A 15,061-nucleotide genomic window follows, 5' to 3' on the forward strand; every position below is an offset into this window, starting at 1 on the left:
TTTGAGGGTAGAGTAACAGTACAAAGGTAAAAGGGTGGTTTAATTGTTGGGGGGGGGGGGGGTTTGGTATATCTAGGTGCAGGAACAAGGAGGTTTGTAAGAGTCGAGAGATATAAAAGCGGATGCCGCAAACATTTGGATGATAACAAAAATGGGGACTGCGGTTGATTTTGTCTCATGGAATGTACGAGGGTTAAATAGCAACTCAGAGGGTTGCAGCACATGATTATATGAAAAAATTTCACCCAGCAATCAGGGCTGCAAGAAACTCGGTCAACAAAGGATACGGTTAATCTGATACACAGATCTTGGGTGGGGTATGGCTTGCACTCATTTCACACTAGTTGTTCTAGAGGGGTCAGCTTAATTGTACATAAAAACATTCCATTTGCAGAAATAGATTCCTTCAAGGACTCAGAGGGTAGATTTGTTGGGAGTCAGGTGCAAAATGGTACATTCTGAATGTATAATTGTCTTTTACATTTCCCCCTCCGTATTCAAACGTACCATTTAGAAAAATTTTAGAAAAAGTAGCAGGATGGCCAGAGCTGCCAATGGTGATTATAGGAGATGTTACAGAACCACTTAGCACCCAGAATATGTTGTGCAGTTATATGTATGGATAATAGGTTCTATGTGAGATGCATGTCCCTAATGCATCAGCATTCCCCTTTTGTCCGCCCTCCCCCCACCTTTGTAATTTCCACAGTAAACATCGGCAGGCTCCGGCCACCTGCGGCTTTTGTAATGTATGTCTGGCCTGCCGCTTTTCTATTGGCCTGCCCTCTGTATCTGTGTGGTATATTTTGTGTCCTGTGAGTAAAGTGTTGTCAGACTGGAAATACGTGGAGAAGCAGTGATCTTTTATATGCGCCCATGTAACCCAGGGATTCTAGCCAGCGTCATTCATTCAGACTCCAGCCAACGCAGAGTGGACCTCCGAAAACACGGGGTGGTACTGAAAGAGGTACCCCAGCTTGGTAGACCCCGTTACACTGGTGGCAGACAGCGGGATTTGATACCCCTTCTACAGGAGGAAAGGAATGAATGGAAAATACCAGAAGTTAAAGAGTACTACATTAAAAGATCTGGTGGAAGCCCGATGGTTGATCGCCAGCAACAAAACAAAAGCGGATTTGATAGCAGCCATCGTGGAACACGACAGTGCAGCGCCCCCCAATGTGAACGTGGAGGAGACCGAATTCCAGAGGGAGGTAAAGAACAGACTGGCGTTCTATGGCCTAAACCCTGCAGTAGAGATCATACGAGAGGTGATGGCTGATGTGCGTACTGATCTGAAGGAAAAGATGGCCGAGCGGACCAGGATAGAGCTAGCCAAGATGGAGATGGCAGAGCGGACCAAAGTGGAGCTGGCAGAGCGAAGAGAGGAGAGCCAGCAAGCAGGGGCAGCTCTGGCCTTCGACCAGGTACCTTCCACAGTAAGCCACAAAAAGATCCAGTATAATGCCTTCCGACAGTTGGGGGAGGCAGAGGAAGACATTGTTGGCTTTCTGCAGGACTTTGAGCGGCAGTGTGCCCTTCATCAAGTGAAGCCAGAGGAACGGGTTCAGATTCTGGCCAGCAAGCTGACAGGCCGGGGAGCGGACGCCTATCGCACGGTACCTGATGAGGACTGTATGGACTCTGAGCGGATCAAAGAAGTGATCTTGGCCTGGTATGCTCTGACACCAGAGGCCTACCGCCAAAAGTTTTGCGGACTTATAAAACGCGTAACCGATACCCACGCTGAATCGGCCTGTAAATTACGGCGGTCACTGCTACAGTGGGTACAAGGGAGCCAAGCAACCACTAAGGAGGACGTCCTCCAGCTCTTCCTGTTAGAACGATTCTTTAATGGACTAAACCCCGAGACACAGGAATGGCTTCGGGACAGGCGGCCAACGACTCTTGAGAAAGCCGCTCGTCTGGCCGATGAACATCATGATGCCAGGAGGCTGCAGTTCTCCGGATCAAAGGTGGTCACTAGGGGCCCGCCCATGGACCTGGAGGGCCCCAAACCAGCGAAGATTGTAGGGAGACAAGCTAGGAACCCGGCCTACCACAGTCCCCCTGGGGTGCGATGCCACACCTGCCGTCAGCTGGGCCACCTGCAAAGACAATGTCCCAACCGGACTCAGGAAACCCAGTGGCCAAAGGCGGGAACAGCTACCTTCAGCCGGGCTGCTGTACACTGCTACCAAGACGAAGCTGACCCGGCATTGGGGGCTACGACTAACCAAGGGGTGGAAGAGATGGAGGAAGTGCTGCATGAAGTAGACCCCGTGCAGGCAGCCCGGACAGATAATTGACAACAGCATTGACAGGTCGTGTGGGTTAATGGGAAACGTATGCAGGGACTAAGATTCCGGGGCAACTTTGACCCTTGTGAAGCCTCATCTCGTCAGGGACCAAGAGAAGACGGACCGGACAGTGGCAGTCCGTGTAGCAGGGGGAGCTATACATCGACTACCCACTGCCAGGATTCACCTGAACTGGGGAGTCGGGGATGGCCTTGTTGAGGTCGGCTTGATGGAGGATTTGCCTGCAGACGTCTTGCTGGGAAATGACTTGGGGCCCATGTTATCTGCATTCTCGGTGGCCCCTCTGGCTGAGACCTATCCTGTGACCACCCGGAGACAAGCTCGAGCTGCGGAGGCGGAATCACACTCAGAGGAGGCCCAGGTAAGACATCCCAGCCCTGCATGTATTCCCATAGCCAGACACATTTCTTGGGCCACCCCAGATGAATTTAAGAGGGAGTTACTTGAGGATCCTTCATTAGAGGGATATCGTGGGAAGGCACAGGAGGGGAGAGGAGTACTGGAAGAGGAACAGTTTGTATGGAAGCAGGGACTCCTCTACCGGATCACAGATCAGCACCACACAGGGACGAGCCCCACTATAAAACAGCTGGTAGTTCCCAAGAAGTATAGGCAGGAGTTACTGCGACTCTCATGATATACCCTTGGCCGGGCACTTCGGCGTCAGTCGCACCAGGCATAGTCTGACACAAAACTTCTTTTGGCCAGGGGTAACCTATGATGTTCGTCAGTACTGCCAGACCTGTGACAGTTGTCAGCGCATTGGCAAGAGGGGGGATCGATGCAAGGCCAAATTACGCCCCCTCCCCATTGTGAAGGAACCATTTAGCCGAGTAGCGGTCGATCTGATAGGGCCGTTAGCCAAACCCAGTCTGTCTGGGAAAAAGTATATATTGACAGTGGTAGATTATGCCACACGGTATCCAGAGGCGGTTGCGTTACCTAACATACTGGCAGAGACTGGCGGCCGCCCTGCTCCAGGTTTTCTCACGGGTTCTCGGACCAGGGTACCCAGTTTATAGCAGAGGTGACCAACCAACTGTGGAAGCTGTGCGGCGTAAAGTCCATTAGAAGCTCCCCGTACCACCCGCAAACCAATGGGTTGTGTGAACGCTTTAACGGGACATTAAAACAGCTCATTGGGACTTTTACCAGGACATACAGGGACTGGGAGAAATTCTTGCCACACCTCCTGTTTGCCGGGAGTGCCCCAAGAATCCACGGGGCTGGGAGACGGGTAAGGGGACCCCTAGACTTAGTGCTGGAACACTGGGAAGGGGAGGGCCTCATAGAAGGGGTACCTATTGTACCCTATGTGCTGGAATTCCGGGACCACCTACAGGAGCTGACTCAGGCTGTACGTGAGAACATGCAGGCGACCCAGCGGCGCCAGCGCATTTGTTACGATCGGAGGGCCAGAGAGCGCACTTTGGGAATAGTACAGAAGGTCTTGGTGTTAGAGCCCACTAAGCAGAATAAGTTTCAAGCTGCATGGCAGGGGCCCTACCAGGTAGTGGGGAAAATAGCCGACAATCTATAATGTCGCAGATTGTGACGACCCCAGGCTTATCCGCATGTTCCACGTGAATATGCTGAAGCCCTACCGGGAGCGCCCTGGAGAGGTAGTGGCCATCTGTGCACCTGAAGCAGAGGATTTAGCCAGACTTCCCTTGCCGGATGTCTTGGGGGGGGAAAGGACTCAGTCTAAAACATGGGACCAGGTACACTTGGGTGAAGACCTAGGCCCCTGGGAGAGACAGCAGGTGGAGGCGTTGCGGCTGCGACAGGATGTTTTCAGAGAGACCGGGGTACACTCGCCTGGCACAACACAAGGTTGAGACCCAGGATCAGACCCCCCCTGCGACAAAACCCCTTCCGAGTCCCTGAGTCTGTATGAGAGGGGATGCGACAAGAGATGTTGCGTTTAGGGATCATTGAAGAGTCAGTCTACACAAAACCATGTAGTCCCATCTTTCTTGGGCACTAACACTATGGGGGATGCCCAGGGACTATCGTAAGCTCTATGAGAAAACAGTGACGGATGCATACCCCATGCCGCGTGTGGATGAGTTGTTAGACCGGCTGGCGGGGGCAAAGTATTTGACCACCATCGATCTATGCAAAGGCTACTGGCAGATTCCCCTTAGTCCTGACGCTATTCCCAAGTCGGCATTTGTCACCCCGTTCGGCTTATTCCAGTTTCGAGTTATGCCATTTGGGATGAAGAATGCCCCGGCGACCTTCCAAAGGCTGACTGACCGGATTCTGGATGGTCTCCAGGACTATGCTTGTGCCTACCTGGACGACATCGCCATTTACAGTGCAACATGGGAAGAGCATCTAAATCACATAGAGACAGTGTTGGACAGGATCCACCAGGCCGGAATCACCCTGAACCCAAACAAGTGTCACGTGGGCAAAGCAGAGGTTCAGTATTTAGGGCATTGGGTGGGAAACGGCGACCAGAACCAGCCAAGATTGAGGCCATAGCCAAATGGCCCATCCCACGCACTAAAACCCAGGTCATGGCGTTTCTTGGGACAGCGGGGTATTACAGGAAATTCGTTCCCAATTACAGCAGCGTAGCCAAGCCCCTCACTGATTTGACCCGTAAGAACCAACCCTGCCAGGTAACCTGGACCCCAGAGTGTGAGGAAGCCTTCCGCCAACTAAAGGACGCCCTCACCAATACCCCTGTATTGGCCGCACCCGATCCAACTAAACGTTTCCTGGTTCGCACAGACGCTTCTATGTTTGGATTGGGGCAGTACTGAGCCAAGTCGGGCCGGACGGCCAAGAACACCCTGTAGCTTACCTGAGTCGGAAACTACTGCCCCGTGAAGTAATCTATGTGGCCATCGAGGAGTGCCTGGCGGTAGTATGGGTACTCAAGAAGTTGCAACCATATTTGTATGGATGACAGTTTTCCCTCCTAACGGACCATAATCCCCTAGTCTGGCTTAATCGGGTCTCCGGAGACGACGCCAGATTGCTGCGGTGGAGTTTAGCCCTACAACCTCTGGACTTCACCATCCACCACAGACACCGGCAAACAAAATGGTAACGCCGATGGACTAAGTCGACAAACGGAACTTGTACCAACCCCATAAACTTCAGTCATCCCCAAACCGATCCGTTGAGGATCAGACTGTGTATGCCGATCGTGTCGCTGAAAAGGGGAGCTGTGTTACAGAACCACTTATCACCCAGAATATGTTGTGCAGTTATATGTATGGATAATAGGTTCTATGTGAGATGCATGTCCCTAATGCATCAGCATTCCCCTTTTGTCCGCCCTCCCCCCACCTTTGTAACTTCCACAGTAAACATCGGCAGGCTCCGGCCACCTGCGGCTTTTGTAATGTATGTCTGGCCTGCCGCTTTTCTATTGGCCTGCCCTCTGTATCTGTGTGATATATTCTGTGTCCTGTGAGTAAAGTGTTGTCAGACTGGAAATACGTGGAGAAGCAGTGATCTTTTACATGCGCCCATGTAACCCAGGGATTCCAGCCAGCGTCATTCATTCAGACTCCAGCCAACTCAGAGCGGACCTCCGAAAACACGGGGTGGTACTGAAAGAGGTACCCCAGCTTGGTAGACCCCGTTACAGGAGACTTTAATAACGTCAGTGCTCCCAGTATGGACAAATTTCCAAGGGGGACGGAATAGTATCACCCTTTTGGAAGGTTAAAGAGGTGGGACTGGTGGACATATGGAGGGAAAAGTTTCCGAACAACGGTATACTTGTGTATCATTAACTTATCAATCATTATCGAGAATAGACATTGCTCTGCGCAATGCTCAAATGATTTCAATGGTCACAAAAATTGAATATCAACCTAGATCCCTGACAGATCATTTGCCACTTTGGTTGCAGATACAGGTGGCTCCAGAACACTAGAAAACGGGGAGGGTAGAAACTTAACCCATTCTGGTTCAAGATAATTAATTGTGCTAATATTAAAGAGCAGATTGAGGAATTTTTTTAAATTAACTCTGCCATGGCCCATAGTAGTACAGTCTGGGATACGATGAAAGCCTTTCTGAGGGGAATCCTAGTTAGGGAAATTAAGATGGTAAAAGATAAGTCAAGGGAAAAAGGGGAGATCTTGGAAGACTGAGTTTGAGAAACTGAGGGCCGGGTTACACAAGACAATAGTGTGGAAAATAGGGAAAACTGGAAGGAGGCCCAAAAACAATAAAAAGCACATCAAAAAGAACAGGCGGATAATAAAATAATGTTTATAAAACAACAGTTCTATCACAAGTGGGAGACCACGGGAAAATTATTAGCTCAAATGGCTCAAGCGCAAAAAGAAAACATATATACAGGTTGAAAGATGACATGGATAGAATACATACGCAGGCGTCAGATATTCTACAGGTTTTACGAGATTTCTGCATGAAATTATATTCATCTGGGGTGGAGTATACACAAGAGGAACTAAGGGAATACCTACAAGGGATTCAAATACCAAGTTTGACCGAGGGTGACAGGAATTTTCTAGAAACACCAGTCACCATAGAAGAAATACAAAAAGCAATAGGAAGCATGTCAAATGACAAAGCACCAGGACCAGATGGTCTCCCAATATAAATTTTTAAAACCTTTCAGGAAGAAATAGCACCTCATTATTTAGAAATGATTAATGGGGCATTAAATGAGGAAGAGTTTAGCAACTTTTAGCAAAAAATGGTCTTTGGCCCTATATTTATTAAGTGGTACAGTTCTATAAAGCCCCAGTGGCAAAGGTAAGGGCTAATGGGGAAACCTCGGAAAGTTTCAATCTGTGCAGGGGAACAAGGCAGGGCTGCCCATTGTCGCCTCTCCTTTTTGCTATAGCAATAGAGCCATTAGCATGCAATATTAGACAGCACCAGGAGATAAAAGGTATTGCTTATGGACGTAGAAGAGCGGATAGCATTATACGCAGACTACATATTGTTCGTGGGGGGATATATCTGCATCTCTTCCAGAGATTATGGACATAAATAGTAGGTTCGGTGTATTCTCAGGATTAAAAATTAATTGGGGAAAATCGGCTTTACTCCCTTTTAGGAAATAATCACAATCTTCAAGTGGGGAGTTTGTCAAAAATCCCAGTAGTTAAAAAAGTGAAATATTTAGGTGTTAAAGTAACTAGGGAAGTGAATGATTATACGTCACTGAATCTTGGCCCTTTAATGGTAAAATCAAGGAAGAAGGTGGGAACTTGGGGGAAAATTACCAATCAAAATGTGCCTCGTACCTAGAATCAAACTGGAGAAATTACAGTTACCAAAGGATCAGGGTGGATTGGCATTACATCATGCGTGGGGATACTTTTTGGCCTCTCAACATTTTAAGGGATGGGCTCTGGAGGAAAATAATGAAGCACAGGGGCATTGGTCATTAAATTTATAGGGGGTGGCAATAATATTTTAGACCTTTTGGAATCAGATGGCCTTAGGGACAGGTTGCGTAATGCCCCAACGCTGTTCCTTATTCATAAGATATGGTGGACTTGCAAAAAATTATGGGAAATGGGAACTTATTCTCAATAAACCCCTCAATGGAATAACATACACTTGAGAGAATTATACCATTTGGGGGGTGGAAAAAGCAAGGGTTGATATTTTTGCATCAGGTATATATGGAGGGGAATATTTGTTCCTTTGACCATTTAAAACAAACTTATCAGATAAAAAATTCAGAATTCTATAAGTATTTCCAATTGCGGGATACCTTGAGGGCCCAGGAAAATATAACACCGATTAGAATATCCACTAACGGGTTACTGGACCATGTTTTCAAAGCAAAAAGTATGAAAGGGTTGATTTCTTTAACCCCTTTACCCCCAAGGGTGGTTTGCACGTTCATGACCGAGCCAATTTTTACAATTCTGACCACTGTCCCTTTATGAGGTAATAACTCTGAAACGCTTCCATGGATCCAGGTGATTCTGACTTTGTTTTCTCGTGACATATTGTACTTCATGTTACTGGTAAAATTTCATTGATATACAGTTGTGGCCAAAAGTATTGACACCCCTGCAATTCTGTCAGATAATACTCAGTTTCTTCCTGAAAATGATTGCAAACACAAATTCTTTGGTATTATTATCTTCATTTAATTTGTCTTAAATGAAAAAACACAAAAAGAATTGTCCTAAAGCCAAATTGGATATAATTCCACACCAAACATAAAAAAGAGGGTGGACAAAAGTATTGGCACTGTTCGAAAAATCATGTGATGCTTCTCTAATTTGTGTAATTAACAGCACCTGTAACTTACCTGTGGCACCTAACAGGTGTTGGCAATAACTAAATCACACTTGCAGCCAGTTGACATGGATTAAAGTTGACTCAACCTCTGTCCTGTGTCCTTGTGTGTACCACATTGAGCATGGAGAAAAAAAAGAAGACCAAAGAACTGTCTGAGGTCTTAAGAAACCAAATTGTGAGGAAGCATGAGCAATCTCAAGGCTACAAGTCCATCTCCAAAGACCTGAATGTTCCTGTGTCTACCGTGCGCAGTGTCATCAAGAAGTTTAAAACCCATGGCACTGTGGCTAACCTCCCTAGATGTGGACGGAAAAGAAAAATTGACAAGAGATTTCAACGCAAGATTGCGCGGATGTTGGATAAAGAACCTCGACTAACATCCAAACAAGTTCAAGCTGCCCTGCAGTCCGAAGGTACAACAGTGTCAACCCGTACTATCCGTCGGCGTCTGAATGAAAAGGGACTGTATGGTAGGAGACCCAGGAAGACCCCACTTCTTACCCCGAGACATAAAAAAGCCAGGCTGGAGTCTGCCAAAACTTACCTGAAAAAACCTAAAACGTTTTGGAAGAATGTTCTTTGGTCAGATGAGACAAAAGTAGAGCTTTTTGGGCAAAGGCATTAACATAAAGTTTACAGGAGAAAAAAGAGGCATTCAAAGAAAAAACACGGTCCCTACAGTCAAACATGGCGGAGGTTCCCTGATGTTTTGGGGTTGCTTTGCTGCCTCTGGCACTGGACTGCTTGACCATGTGCATGGCATTATGAAGTCTGAAGACTACCTTCAAATTTTGCAGCATAATGTAGAGCCCAGTTTGAGAAAGCTGGGTCTCCCTCAGAGGTCATGGGTCTTCCAGCAGGACAATGACCCAAAACACACTTCAAAAAGCACTAGAAAATGGTTTGAGAGAAAGCACTGGAGACTTCTAAGGTGGCCAGCAATGAGTCCAGACCTGAATCCCATAGAACACCTGTGGAGAGATCTAAAAATGGCAGTTTGGAGAAGGCACCCTTCAAATATCAGGGACCTGGAGCAGTTTGCCAAAGAAGAATGGTCTAAAATTCCAGCAGAGCATTGTAAGAAACTCATTGATGGTTACCAGAAGCGGTTGGTCGCAGTTATTTTAGCTAAAGGTTGTGCAACCAAGTATTAGGCTGAGGGTGCCAATACTTTTGTCTGGCCCATTTTTGGAGTTTTGTGTGAAATGATCAATGTTTTGCTTTTTGCTTCATTCTCTTTTGTGTTTTTTCATTTAAGACACATTAAATGAAGATAATAATACCAAAGAATTTGTGTTTGCAATCATTTTCAGGAAGAAACTGAGTATTATCTGACAAAATTGCAGGGGTGTCAATACTTTTGGCCACAACTGTAACTTGCGTTTATTTGTGAAAAAAATGAAAATTTAGCGAAAATTTTGAAAATTCGCAATTTTCCAACTTTGAATTTTTATGCCCTTAAATCACAGAGATATGGCACACAAAAAAACTTAAATAACATTTCCCACATGTTTACTTTACATCAGCACAATTTGGGGTCAAAAAATTTTTTGTTAGGAAGTTATAAGGGTTAAAAGTTGACCAGCAACTTCTCATTTTTGCAACACCATTTTATTTTTACGGACCACATCACATTTGAAGTCACTTTGAGGAGTCTATATGATAGAAAATACCCAAAAGTGACAACATTCTAAAAACTGCACCCCACAAGGTGCTCAAAACCACATTCAAGAAGTTTATTAACCCTTCAGGTGCTTCACAGGAATTTTTTGAATGTTTAAAAAAAATAACTTAACTTTTTCACAAAAAAAATACTTCAGGTCTAATATTTTTTATTTTACCAAGGGTAACAGGAGAAATTGGACTGCAAAAGTTATTGTGCAATTTGTCCTGAGTACACTGATACCTGATATGTGGGGGAAACCACTGTTTCGGCGCATGGCAGAGCTCCGAAGGGAAGGAGCGCCGTTTTACTTTTTCAATGCAAAATTGGCTGGAATTCAGATTTGACGCCATGTCACGTTTGGAGAGCCCCTGATGTGCCAAAACAGTAGAACCCCTCCCCCCCCCAAATGACACCATTTTGGAAACTAGACCCCCCAAGGAATTTATCTAGATGTGTGGTGAGAACTTTGAACTCCCAAGGGCTTCACAGAAGTTTATAACGTACAGCCGTACAATTAAAAAAAATCATATTTTTTTTCCACAAAAATGATCTTTTCACCCTCAATTTTTATTTTTCCAAGGGTAATATGACCCCAAAATGTATTGTGCAATTTGTCCTGAGTACACTGATACCCCATATGGGGGGGTTTACCACTATTTGGGCGCATGGCAGAGCTCGGAAGGGAAGCAGCGCCATTTGACTTTTTTGGCTGGAATTGTGATCGGACATCATGTCGCGTTTGGAAGGCCCCTGATGTGCCTAAACAGTGGAAACCCCTCCCCCCCACAAATGACACCATTTTGGAAAATAGACCACCCCCCCCCCAAGGAACTTATCTAGATGTGTGGTGAGCACTTTGAACCCCCAAGGGCTTCACAGAAGTTTATAGCGCCTGGGCGTGAAAATAAAAAAAATCATATTTTTTCCACAAACATGATCTTTTAGTCCCCAATTTTTTTATTTTCCCAAGGGTAACAGGAGAAATTGGACCCCAAAAGTTGTCCAATTTGTCCCGAGTATGCTGATAACCCATATGTGGGAGAAAACTACTGTATGGGAACACGTCAGGGCGCGGAAGGGAAGTAGTGACGTTAAAGCAAAGAAGTGGAATATTCTTGCATGGCCAAGCCAGTTACCTGATCTCAACCTAATTGAGCATGCATTTCACTTGTTAAAGACTAAACTTCAGACAGGCCCACAAACAAACAGCAACTGAAAACCACCGCAGTGAAGGCCTGGCAGAGCATCAAAAAGGAGGAAACACAGCGTCTGGTGATGTCCATGAGTTCAAGACTTTAGGCAGTCATTGCCAACAAAGGGTTTTCAACTAAGTACTAGAAATGAACATTTTATTTACAATTATTTAATCTGTCCAATTAGTTTTGGTCCCTTTAAAAGCAGGGTGGCACATGTGAAGGAGCTGAAACTCCTAAACCCTTCATCCAATTTTAATGTGGAAACCCTCAAATGAAAGCTGAAAGTTTGAACTTCAACTGCATCTGAATTGTTTTGTTTAAAATTCATTGTGGTAATGTCTAGAACCAAAATTAGAAAAATGTCTGTCCAAATATATATGGACCTAACTGTATGTTTTATGTTTTGGCGCTTTTATGCAATGAAAACAATTTTATATAAAAAAAAAATTATTTTTGCATCGCTGTATTCTGCGAGCTATAACTTTTTTGTTTTTTCGCTGATGACGCTGTGTAGTGGCTCATTTTTTGCGGGACAAGATGACGTTTTTAGCGGTACCATGTTTATTCATATCCGTCTTTTTGATCGCGCATTATAGCACTTTGTTCGGCGGTATGATGATAAATCGTTTTTTGCTTTGTTTTTTATTTTTTAAGGGGTTCACTAAAGGGGTTAACTAGTGGGACAGTTTTATAGGGCGGGTCGTAACGGACGCGATGATACTAAACATGTGTACTTTCATTTTTTTATTTCCAGAAAATGTATTTTTTATATTTTTTTTTTTTTTTTTTTTTTTTTTTTTTTTTTTTCCATTTTATTTTATTGTCCCGGGGGGGACGTCACTGTCACGTGTCAGATCGCTGATCTTACACTTCATACAGCGCTCTTATCAGATCAGCAATCTGACAGGCGCTGCACAGGCTTCCTCACTGCTCTCTGCAGGCACTGAGGAGGCCGCCTCCCTGAAGGCCCCCGTGGCCATCTTGGATCCGGGGACCTGCAGGGACGGAGGCCCCCAGAGCAGCGCTGCACTGGGGGTTTCAGGGAAGCACGGAGGGAGCCCCCTCCTTGACAATTCTTCCCTAATGCCCCGGTACACTGCGATCATGTTTGATCGCAGTGTGCCAGGGGTTAACGTGCCGGGGGAGGTCCGTGACCGCCCCTGACACATAGTGCTGGGTGTCAGCTGTGATAATCAGCTGACACCCGGATGTGATCAGCGACACTCCCCCCTGGGGCGCGGCTGATCGCGATGACGTTCTATCCTGTCCCCGGTCATAGGGGCCCGGATACTGTGGATGGGATAGTACGTCAGATGTCAGAAAGGGGTTAAGGTTATACCATGAAATAATACAGGTATGATTATAACAATGTCTTGAAAATGGATGGATTTACAGTGTTATGTAATACAAGAATGTAATATTTATCGCTGGAGATTGTGAGAATAAAAATTGTTTTGATTAAAAAAAAAAAAGGTAAGGTAATAATTACTGCAAACTACCAGCAACAACATTACAGTTAAGTCTACTTTAACAGTAGGAGATACAATAAAAATGGCTTACCGAAGAGTAATCATCAAACGCTCCGCTGGTGAAATTAAGAAGTGGCAATAGATGTCAATTCTACGGATGAGGTCTCCAACACGTGCAACCAAAATATCAAAGTTTTCCGCTTTCATCCGAACATAGTTGAAAAACTTCTCGGGGTTTCCTCTCAACTCCATATATAACGTAGAATACATCCCACGTGTCATTCTCAGTACAGTGATTGGGTGGATCCAAAAAAGACGCAGATGTATGATGCGCTGTCTTTCTCGCTCCTTTTCAAGAACGATCGCTTCCAAACCATTCGCCTCAAAAGTGAAATCCACGTAGATCTTCACAATGTTCGCAATCACGCCTTCCATTTTTGCCACTTGCTTTACAACCTGTCAAAGAAGGGGTTTAGAAACACTGTATATATATATATATGTTTTCAGTTGCCAGTAACGGGCGTTTTTAAAAAACGGATCCGTCGAAAAACTGATGCAATGGAAATTGCTGCAGGGAAATTGGATCTGAATGATATAAATAATGATTTACCTACCTGACTCCTCCACCGTGCATTCTCCGATCGTTGTCAGTACCTGAAGAGGATGCAGTAAAAAAAGCCGATCACATGGTCACATTAATCTTGCCATTTTGAGAACTATAGATGAGGCAATCAGAATGGCGATAGTCACGGATATACAGAGGTGATGCATGTGCATGGGGTTGCATTGCTACCTACAAGGTCTTGCAGCCGTGATGATCAACTGGTTCCTAGCTTTTTGCAATTTGCTTGTACCTTTGCAATGAGAACCTAATAATTTGCATTAGGCTGTGATGTAGCCGCATCACCTCAAAATTCACTGTTTAGCTCCAGCCCTAATGTAATGTGGCTTGTAAATGTAATGAACATTTATAAGAAAAAAAAATGGAAACGTGTTAACAGTAAAGCGGTTCCAGATTTAACAATATGACTAGCAAATGTTTTTTATTCCTGTACAATAATTGATCCTTGGCGCTCCCCACTCCCAAACTGTAGATCCTCGTTTAAGGCCCCGTTACACGCATAGCTAGCTGGTCGCTGGTGAGTTGTCACATAGACAGACCCACGAGCGAGCAAGCTGGTTTCCAATGTAAACAGCGGGTATCTAAGAGCGGTCGCTGATCGTTGCTCTCCCGCTGCCACACACAGACCAACGGCCCAGGACGTTCGAGCGCGATCAGCGAAACTCGATGGGGGCCGGTCGCTGATACATGTCACATGCAGCGATATCGCTGGCGATCTCGCTGTGTGTGGCGGAGCCTTTAGGGTGTGTGCACACGCTGCGGATTCTGCGGTTCAGCAGCGGATTTGGCCGTTGTGGATCCGCAACAGTTTTTGCTGCGGTGTACTGTACCATTATTCCCTATGGGAATAAAAAATCGCAGTGCAGATGGTGCAAATTTTTCCTCGCGGTTTTCCTGCGGTTTTGAAACCGCAGAAAGAATTGACATGTCAATTCTTTGCGGCATCCGCAGCGGTTTCCCATCTCCACCATTGTGGAGATGGTGAAACCGCAGGATAAACCGCAGGTCTTTTGACCTGTGGATTTTACAAAATCCGCGCAGCCAAATCCGCACCCCATTCCGCAGCGTGTGCATGTAGCCTAAGTCATTCTCGTAAGCCATTTACATGTCAATTTTTCAATTTTGTACGAGCATAGTTTCATTTTTCTCGTACAGGAAAAATTAGTTTCCGATGGAGATATTTCCGACTTGCAAATTGACTAATTTGTCCAAAACAACAGAGCACCTCCATTGTATCCAGACCCGGGCAGACCTACACTGTTGCCTAAACCTTTTCCACACTTCTAAAGGAATATTGGGCATGATACTGTCAACGTGGCCGACCTGGACTACTTCTATGGCCCGATATGTTATCGTACGGACGTCTTATAATAGATCAAGGAAAGAAATCTGCCAAAATACCTCCTGTGACTATTTTTTTCCAAATCTTTTTCGAATTAAGACTTTTCTAAAACTTTGGCATCTGCAGGCATGTGCCATTGACTTACTTTATCTTGGAACCGAATTCATAGCCGGCATTGAAA

This window comes from Dendrobates tinctorius, unplaced genomic scaffold, assembly GCF_039654945.1.
Source record: "Dendrobates tinctorius isolate UK_male_01 unplaced genomic scaffold, ASM3965494v1 ptg000028l, whole genome shotgun sequence".
Classification (NCBI taxonomy): Eukaryota; Metazoa; Chordata; class Amphibia; order Anura; family Dendrobatidae; genus Dendrobates; species Dendrobates tinctorius.